This window comes from Papaver somniferum, chromosome 8, assembly GCF_003573695.1.
Source record: "Papaver somniferum cultivar HN1 chromosome 8, ASM357369v1, whole genome shotgun sequence".
In the NCBI taxonomy this organism is placed as follows: domain Eukaryota; kingdom Viridiplantae; phylum Streptophyta; class Magnoliopsida; order Ranunculales; family Papaveraceae; genus Papaver; species Papaver somniferum.
This window is the reverse complement of record NC_039365.1, coordinates 151915461-151925772: the sequence shown is the minus strand read 5'-3', so window position 1 is coordinate 151925772 and position 10312 is coordinate 151915461.

Sequence of the window (10312 nt, the reverse complement as noted above, 5' to 3'; positions counted from 1 at the left end):
CTGGCTTTGAGGATTAGTTTGCTAGAAATGCAAACTTTGGTATTTATAGACCAAGGAAGTTTGGATACCAAGGAATTTCCAAAACCGAAAATATTCTCAAGATATTCATTAAAGCATAGATTCGGTTTCCATAATTCCTGGAAATGCTTTGTCCAAACGTTCACCGAAAATCTCTTAGAAAATCTCCAATTAGTAAATTGCACATTACCAATTTTCACTTTTCTAAAAATAAAATTAACAAACTTAATTAAAAGATTCTTAACTTATATATTCGATCATGGGATTTCCTTTATCTATTAAGGAATATCTTTGAACGATAAAAGATAGGCGTTACTGCACATGTTCAAAGAATGTCGACATCTTAACTTTGTATGTCCTCTTTCATACTTACAATCTTGAAACCTATTTTCCACACTTCCAAACAAGTTTAGAATTGGTTCATATGACTTTGAAGAACTATGTGATTGATTAAGAACACTCAATCACAAATCATGGGTTTAACGGTTATACCAAAACAAGTTTCGGTTCTACCTCCATGTGAATACTGTGCATAGTCACACTAGTTACCAAAAATTCAGTTGACTAGGTACTAGGATCGGTTCCCCATATACTTATGGTAACTACTTGTATTTGTTGCACATGTCCATAGGATCGGTTCCCCTTTCACTAGAAACGTGTTGCACATGTTCATAGGATCGGTTCTCCCATTTAGTAAAAACGTGTTGCACCTCATACAAGGATCGATCCCCTTTTGTTAATCGGTTACACCTATTCATAGGATCGGTTCCTTTTGCCCAGATTTGGTCATACCAATAACAGTAAATCGATCATACCATCTCAGGTGATTACTTAAGATCGGTTTCACTAATAAAAGTCATACCAATACAAAAGTCAGGCCTTGTGAATAGTTTTACCAAAAACACAAACAATTCATGAGCGGTTATACTGATCACACATATTGGTAGTTCAAAAGATATGCAATGAATCACAATACCAATAAGCCAACCGATTTCCCTTTCGATTCACAAAACGAGTTTATGAATTTACTTCCTTTAAACTAATGTAAAACATTGTTTCCTAGGATGAAATCTTCACCTCATACCCATACATAATCACAATAGCATTCAAACGATTATGTCGATGTCTTATATATAAAGTTTAACGGTTTAAGCAATAAACTTCATATTGTATTCCTTAATACTACGTCTAACTAGAGTATAATCATTCATGCTTCGCAGATATGTTTTCAATATGCATGACTTGAAAGATACGTCAGGGAATGAAACAGTTCAAGTCAATTATCACTAACCTAAAGCGGAAGGATGATGTCGCCGTTGTAGCTCCTCACTTCTTCACTTCTTCAAGTCTTCGCAATACTTGTAATGTCTCATATCCTAATACTTTCAAGCTAACCTATACGAAGTTGACTCTAGTACATAATCAAGCAAATCTTTATGAGTTTTGGTTTAATAAAATATGACAACCAAACTTGACATACCAACGCTTGGTGGGTTCAACCGAGCTATGCTCTAACATCAACTCTTAGTTGTGGGTGAGATCATCTAAGAGAATCAAGTGCGTAGTATCATGCTGGGATCAGAGACGTAAGGAGCGCAACTGTACCTTGAATAAGTGTGAGACTTATTAGGGTTCAACTATAGTCCAGTCTGAAGTTCATTGGTTGTAGGATAGTGTATGTATCGACTTAATATAGTAGGTGTTCAAACTGGACTAGGTCCCAGGGTTTTTCTACATTTGCGGTTTCCTCGTTAACAAAATTCTGGTGTCTGAGTTGTTTCTTTTCCGCATTATATGTTGTTATATAATTGAAATATCATAGGTTGTGCATTGTATCAATCAATTAGGAAATCCAACCTTTGGTTGTTGATTGAGATTGATTGATCCTTGAACATTGGTCTTTGGTACCGTTCAAGTCTATATAGTTATATGACTTAGTCTCATTAGAAGATAGAATAGAATAGACTTCTGAGAGATAGATAAGTTTTAGTCTCCACATACGTTTTGTTGATGAAGTTCCTCCAATCTCTTCATTATATCTTCTTCTTCAATTGGTGATCATCGTGAAATTAAAAGCTCAACTACACATTCTATCCTAATCTGAGACATAGCTATAAGTAGACTAGAAATCAAGTATATACTTTTGATCAACGAAACTTGACAAACAAGCTTGAGATAACAACGTTTCCGAGTTCAACCAACCAGTGCTCTAACACATAATATTATTATCTTCTACAAAGATCAATTGTATCACAACATCGAAGTAATACTACGTTTATATGTTTTACCCCCTTAGTCAATACTTACATCTTTTCCGTAATATGTGAAACCTATAGATATAGATTCAATCACCCTTACATAATAATCCATAAACTATATGTATGTTGTAAAGACCCTGAAGCTCGTCAACGTTGTTAGACCAGTCAAGAGACGTCTTAGTCGATAATGATTCGATTAGTTTGACACGAACGTTAATTAATAGGAGTTAATCTAACAACGATTTAGATACGAAATTAGTACCATCGATTATATCTCGAAAAGTTAGGAAAAATGGACTACTCAAACGTGTGAATCAGATATCATAGGAAGAAGAAAATATCAAGACAATATGAAGAGTAAAATCGTCATTTCCGTAAAAACTCTTTTGATGCAACAAGGACACGTTGTGGCTTTGCCTTATCAGATTCTTGGGTTCCTTTAACATTTTCGTCATCCTAATCTCACTCGAGAGGATAAACTCTCATTTTCTTTTCTTTTCTTCTTTATTTTTCTTCTTCTTTTACTTTCTTCTTGTTTCTTCTCTCCTCTCTTCTAGTTCTCTGTTTCTGCTCCTGTTTCTGAAATCGAGTGATAGAATGGAAGAGTTAGGGTCGGTAGAAGGTTTAGAAGATTATACGGTAGTTGGTGGTGATGTTGATGGTGTTTGTTGCTGATTCAGACTCGAAGGAGGAAGTGAATTAAGAATTAGTCTTTCTTAATAAGTTCTGTGAGGATGTAGATGGTGAAATTGATTAATCAGGGAGAATATTAGAGATGGGTTGTGGTTAGATTTAATTTCTGAAGTTGTTTCATTGATAATTAAAAAGTTAGGGTTTTGTAAGAAGTTCAAGGAAGAATTAGAAGACGAAGATGATGAAAAGGGGATTGAATAAATGATGGGTTTTGTTGATTTAAAAAATTAGGATGTTATTTTGTGTTCAAATCGAGTTTATGATTTGGGAATTATTTAGGGTTCTTCTGAGAATAACAGATAGAGATGAGGATTTTGATATGAAGGTTAGGGCTCGACTCTGTTAGTAAGAAGGTGATGACTACTCTTGGTGTTGATTAATGACTCAGGGGAAAATGGTAAGTTGGATTAGAATTTCTGAATTTAACCTTGAATTCCTGAGAAACTGATTTGGTTCAGTTATTTATTGATGGGTTGTGTTGAGATTGAGTTAGATAATGTTATGGGGATTTGTTATATTGTCTTTGTGAAATTGAGTTGAAGTAGTGGCTGAAATGGTGAAGATATTAGTCAAGAAATATGGTTTTATATTGTTGTAATGAGATATAGTTGAAGTTAATTTGTTTCCTAGATAATTAGTCTGGTTGTTGGTAAGTGCAAAATTCATATTATTTTAGTATCCATTCCATACTTGTTTTAGCTATTATTCTTGCATATTTTCGTATTATTACTTTGGTTTTCTCTTATTTGTCTCAATTAGGTGAATCATCCAAAAAGAAGCTACAAAGTGCTGAAAATATCTAAGAAGAGAAGTATTCCAAGTATCCAAGTGCCCAAGTCCAAGAGAAGTGGAAGAAGTGCGACTAAAAGGAAGAAAACGCTCAAAATCAAGAGACGGGCCAAAGACCGATCTTAACTCATTCAAATGAAGGATTTCTCATCATCATCTTGAATAGAATTGAAAGATAAAAATAATGCAAAAATAATGAGGTCATTCCGAGTTCGGATGAAGAAGTTGTGGCCAAAACAATTTTCATCAAATACCGAAGACAGTGAAGTCCGCGAACTGGGTTCGCATACGGGGTTCGCAGACTTAATTGCGAAAACATCTGCTGGAATTTCAAGTTTTCGGAATGGGTTCGCAAACTTAGCAAGTGGAAAACGTGTATGCATACCTTGGAAAGCCTAAGAGCACGTTTGGAGTCGTTAGGTCATATTTTCGGGTCGGGTTCTTGAACCGAACTAAATACTTGAAGGCCAAGCAATGTAAACCTATAAAAGGTATTAGGTCATAGAATCGAGAAACTCATATTGTACTTTTGTTCTTCATTAATATTTTAGGGTTTACCCCTTTAGGGGGAAACCGGGTAATTGTGTAATCATGAGAAACTAAACCTTTGTTGATTAAGGATGAATTCAATGTTCTAAGCGAGAAGCTTTATTAATAATACAAATCTATTGAGATTTTTCATCATCATCGTTTATCTTTACCATAACTAGGGTTTATGAGTGATTATTAGATTGATTTGGAGTGCACGCTAGATTAGTCTATTGATTGTTCTATTGCTAGTAGAAGTTATGAGATGAGTAATCGTCGATTAACTCTCTACACAAGTAGAAATCGCGAGACCTTACAGAGGGATTATGTGGAGCAATAGTGTGTGAAGACAATACCAGCAAGTAAACCTTGATCTAAGACTTTAACTACTGGGATCAACCTAAATTCACAAAGCTTAAGGCGTTCGATTGGATTACACCTTGAGTGATCTACTACTTGGTGGTTCGTTGGATAGAATCTGGTAGGCGAGAACTTCCGTATCCAGTGATAAAAGGAGTTTTGGGGATAACACTGATCTAGATGTTATTATACGGTTGGTGATGAATGGTTCTTACAAACGATAGATAAGTATACTAATCCATCTATCGCTTGGTAACGGCGAAGGATTCCTTGATCATCTCTTTCTTTTATTATTCTCTTTTTATTAATCTTAAAACCAAAAACCCCCTTTGTTATTTACTTTGTCTTGTTGATGAAATAACCTATCAATTACACATCTCTTTGTGGAAACGATCTCTTACTACCGCTATATTTCCAGTTAATTAGAGGGAAATATCTTTATTAATTTGTTGTTCCTACGACAGCCCATACAAATTTTGGCGTCGCTGCTGGGGAGCAGTCGCTAATTGATTTGTTATTTGTTTAGCGTGTTTTTTATTTTTGTTTTGATTTTCTATTTCTTGTGAATCGTCATGTTCCTTACGAAAATAACATGTACGGAGCACAAGATCAATCATATAATAGTGGTAATCAATATGGTTTTCAATCTCATTCATATGAAAACTACCAACCATTTTATGGGTATAATCAAAACCAATCTTTTGGCTATGAAAAATATCCCACGGAACCTTATGGATATTCTCATACATATCAACAACCTTATGGCGGGTATGTAAGTGAACAATCACAAGGATGGAAGGATAGTCATGCTTCTGATCAATTGTTTTCTAGTAATGTGCAGATGAAAAGTTATGGTACTGAATCAAGACCTATTTCTCTTCATCGTCTGTTTCCCCCACTCTTTCCAAAAGAGGAGATTGTGCATAACAGTGGAAAGCGTGTTAATGTCAGAAAACTTTTTAAGCAACATGAGTAGCTAGAAAAAGTTGTTGCATCACAAGAGACTCTTGACGAAATCAACAAGGCCATAGACATGGAATTCGAACGTCGTTTTGATGTTGACGATTCTGAGGTTGACAGTGATTCCGATGAAGATGAACCACATCTTGAAAGTCCTTGCAACAATGATACGATTATTCCAACTCCGAATCGTAATAATGATCACTCGCCTATTCAAAAGGAGGAGATTGGGTATAACACATCTATTGTTATAAATGGTGTAACATACTCAAACAAAGAAATTAGGAGTTGCATCAATGAACTAGACGTTTTAGGAGAGGATTCCAATTCCGATGACGAGGTTGTTGAAGAGATGGAGATTGAGAATGAAACCAAATTGATTAAAGTCGTGGAAGACCCAATTGATCTTTCCAAGGATTGTAATGATGCTGAGATTACGGTTGAAGCAGGCGAAGAATGGATAAATAGTTTGATAGAGGACCACGATACAAAGGAGGTAAATAATTCATTGAAATTATTTATGAATGAAGAGGATCCCGTAATACAAGAGATTGTGAAAGGTTTTTCTAATCCTTTGCATGATTCTATATCTTTTGATTCTCCTATCCCAATTGAAATGGTTTCCGAAAGAGTCGTTAACCCGATTTTGAAGGAGCTACCTCACTTAGGTTTGGGTATATGTACTATTAATATTCTTAAGAATTATTTTGCTTCTAAGTATCCATCACTTGATGTGTTTGATTCGAGTATTGTGCAGGTTCACCAAGCTGAGGAACCTTTTGAAGTTCCCGAATTCTATGTTCTCTATCCACTTCCGAGTGTAGAAAGGACTAAGTGTGGGGGAAGCTTCAATAAAGTGATAGCTTCAATATCTATATTTTGTGATAATGTTTTTGTGAAGCTATTATTTGAATTGCAGATTGTTATTTGGAAGTATTACCAAATTTTTAGATTGTTGGTGTACGGACGATAACAATAACGTCGGGCTTTGACGACGTTAAACCAAGCGCTTAATGGGACGCAACCCATTGGTTTTATATCTATATACCTTTTGTTTTTAGTTTTGTTTGTTTTGAATATCATATTTTGCATTCCCATATTGAATTTTACAAGTCCTATATCTATAATGAAAGTTTTGACGAATTCTCGTCAGAAAATTCTGACTGCGCACTTGTCACGAAAATAGCTCTCGAGACTTCATACGAAGTACGATTTGAGTGATTGAACCCAACTTTTAAAGAGGACAGACTCACCTTTCTTTTTAAAAAACAAAATCTGAATTTGGAGTCTGTTACGGTGGACCGATTGGCCTGTACATTTGAGTTTCGGTATTTTTACAGAACTTTTTCAGATTGCATGTCAGTCAGTCCGGAGGCAATAAAAGTCAGACCGTTTATCGAGACACTGTGACCTTTTGACACCTTATAGAAAAGACATAGGTGAACAAATTTAGTTTAGGATGTTTTTCCTAGTTCCCTATCCATTGGTACAGTTTTTGAGTTTAATTTGTTGTTGCGCCAGAAATCAGAATTTTCGGTTTTGAACATTGAGGACAATGTTGAGTTTAAGTGTGGGGGAGTAGTTAAGCATGTTTGGCTTGCATAAAAAATAAATAATACTATTTTATTTCTTGAATTCTTGAGACTTCATCTTTTGGAGTTAATTATGAGCTATTTAGGATGACACACTAAACCTTTTAAGGTTGAAACAATTCTTACAGCTATAGATTAAGTTCCATTTATTTCAATCCTTAAATATATACGTTCATAATTGAATGTGAAACTAAGCTATGATAGTCATTTGAAAGATTCATCCTCACAATTAATCATTACTGAATCACTTTCTTTTTATTTTTGCAGTTTTATGTTTCTCTAAAATGATTTGGTGGGATCCTGATACTGCCGTGGATGTTGTAGCAAGGTAATCATTGGTTGAGTATGTAAAAGCCCCATAAGACAATTGTCTTACACTCATAAAGAGTGAGCCAAAAAAAAAAAAAATATATATATATATATAAGGCTCCTCTTCTTTTATCGACACTAATAAGTGATAGGTCCGGAATTTCGGATTAATCATAGTCGATGAAAACAAAAACCATATCATCATTATATAGCAAGTCAAAAGACTATTGATGAGGTTACTGACACTTTGATAGCAGTGTGTGTGAAACGTTGTCCCTGTCTCCGTCGCCTAAGCAAGCATGGAATGCAGGATCCAAGGCAACTATCATGTACTTGTTGAAAAGGAACATGCGCTTAGAGTATCTAATCATGTGGTCGAGTTAAATGGGTGCTTCTCTCAACTATTGTGCTATAAATAATAATCCTTTGACGACATTCACACAAGTATTGTGGGTAACATCTTTCACTTTAGTCAACATTTGCATACTTCAGTTTTCTATTTCCATTCTCTTATCTATCCATGTGATTTCAGTATGCGAGTGTTGTGGCAAACGTTGCAACAAGTACGATGACTATCTAGTGCAGTTTTGCAAACAGGTTGAATGTCACACTTAAGTAATTGCTTACGTGTGATAATTGGAATGTATGTGGGATGTTTGCAGCTAAAGAACATATGCAAGCTAATTATTTGGCTTTTTACTTTGTGCCTATGCTTAGTGGTTCTTCCAAGGCGATAAATTGGAGTAGGTTTTGTGGGTATACCTCTTGTAAGCCCTCACGAGACTATAACTCGTCCACTAGGGACACCTAGGGGTTTAAAGGTCTGTTATTCATGCTAAGAGTAACTGTATCCTCACGACATGGAGTTGTTGTATTTGGGATTAGTTTTATTTAGTTTGCTCGAGGACTAGCAAAAGATAAGTGTGGGGAAATTTGATAAGTGCATAATTCATATGATTTTAGTATCCATTCCATACTTGTTTTAGCTATTATTCTTGCATATTTTCGTATTATTACTTTGGTTTTCTCTTATTTGTCTCAATTAGGTGAATCATCCAAAAAGAAGCTACAAAGTTCTGAAAATAGCTAAGAAGAGAAATATTCCAAGTATCCAAGTGCCCAAGTCCAAGAGAAGTGGAAGAAGTGCGACGAAAAGGAAGAAAACGCTCAAAATCAAGAGACGGGACAAAGACCGATCTTAACTCATTCAAATGAAGGATTTATCGTCATTATCTTGAATAGAATTGAAAGATAAAAATAATGCAAAAATAATGAGGTCATTCCGAGTTCGGATGAAGAAGTTGTGGCCAAAACAGTTTTCATCAAATACCGAAGACAGTGAAGTCCGCGAACTGGGTTCGCAGACTTAATTCCGAAAATATCTGCTGGAATTTGAAGTTTGCGTAATGGGTTCGCAAACTTAGCAAGTGGAAAACGTGTATGCATACCTTGGAAAGCCTAAGAGCACGTTTGGAGTCGTTAGGTCATATTTTCAGGTCGGGTTCTTGAACCGAACTAAATACTTGAAGGCCAGGAAATGTAAACCTGCAAAAAGGTATTAGGTCATAGAATCGAGCAACTCATATTATACTTTTGTTCTTCATTAATGTTTTAGGGTTTACCCCTTTAGGGGGAAACCGGGTAATTGTGTAATCATGAGAAACTAAACCATTGTTGATTAAGGATGAATTCAATGTTCTAAGTGAGAAGCTTTATTAATAATACAAATCTATTGAGATTTTTTATCATCATCATTTATCTTTACCATAACTAGGGTTTATGAGTGATTATTAGATTGATTTGGAGTGCACGCTAGATTAGTCTATTGGTTGTTCTATTGCTAGTAGAAGTTATGAGATGAGTAATCGTCGATTAACTCTCTACACAAGTAGAAATCGCGAGACCTTACAGAGGGATTCTGTGGAGCAATCGTGTGTGAAGACAACACCAGCAAGTAAACCTAGATCTAAGAGTTTAGCTACTGGGATCAACCTAAATTCACAAAGCTTAAGGCGTTCGATTGGATTACACCTTGAGTGATATACTACTTGGTGGTTCGTTGGATAGAATCTGGTAGGCGAGAACTTCCGTATCCAGTGATAAAAGGAGTTTTGGGGATAACACTGATCTAGATGTTATTCTACGGTTGGTGATGAATGGTTCTTACAAACGATAGATAAGTATACTAATCCATCTATCGCTTGGTAACGGCGAAGGATTCCTTGATCATCTCTTTCTTTTATTATTCTCTTTTTATTAATCTTAAAACCAAAAACCCCCTTTGTTATTTACTTTGTCTTGCTGATCAAATAACCTATCAATTACACAGCTCTCTATGGGAACGATCTCTTACTACCGCTATATTACTAGTTAATTAGTGGGAAATATATTTATTAATTTGTTGTGCCTACGGAAGCCCATATAGTTGTGTGTTGATGTTCAGAATGGTGTGATTGAATTTCTGGTAGTATTGTGGAATGAGATATGCAGTTGCAGATCGGTGATGTTGGTAGTTTGAAATGGCAGTGTAAAGGAATGTTAGTATAAATGAGAATAAAGTTTGTTGTTGAACTGAGTTGCAGGTGGAATGAGATGGTGATGTTGTTTGTGTAGTTGGATTTGAAGGTGGAGAAGAGAATGTTGTTTGATCTGTGACAGGTGAAGGATTAATGGTAATGTTTGTGTAACGGAGTCGGTGATGTTGGAATGAATTGGTGATGGTGGCCCTGTAGATGTTGGTGATACTTAGGGGTTGTGGTGTGTTACAGATGTTGTGGTTGCAATGAATTGCAGGCCTGGAGGTGG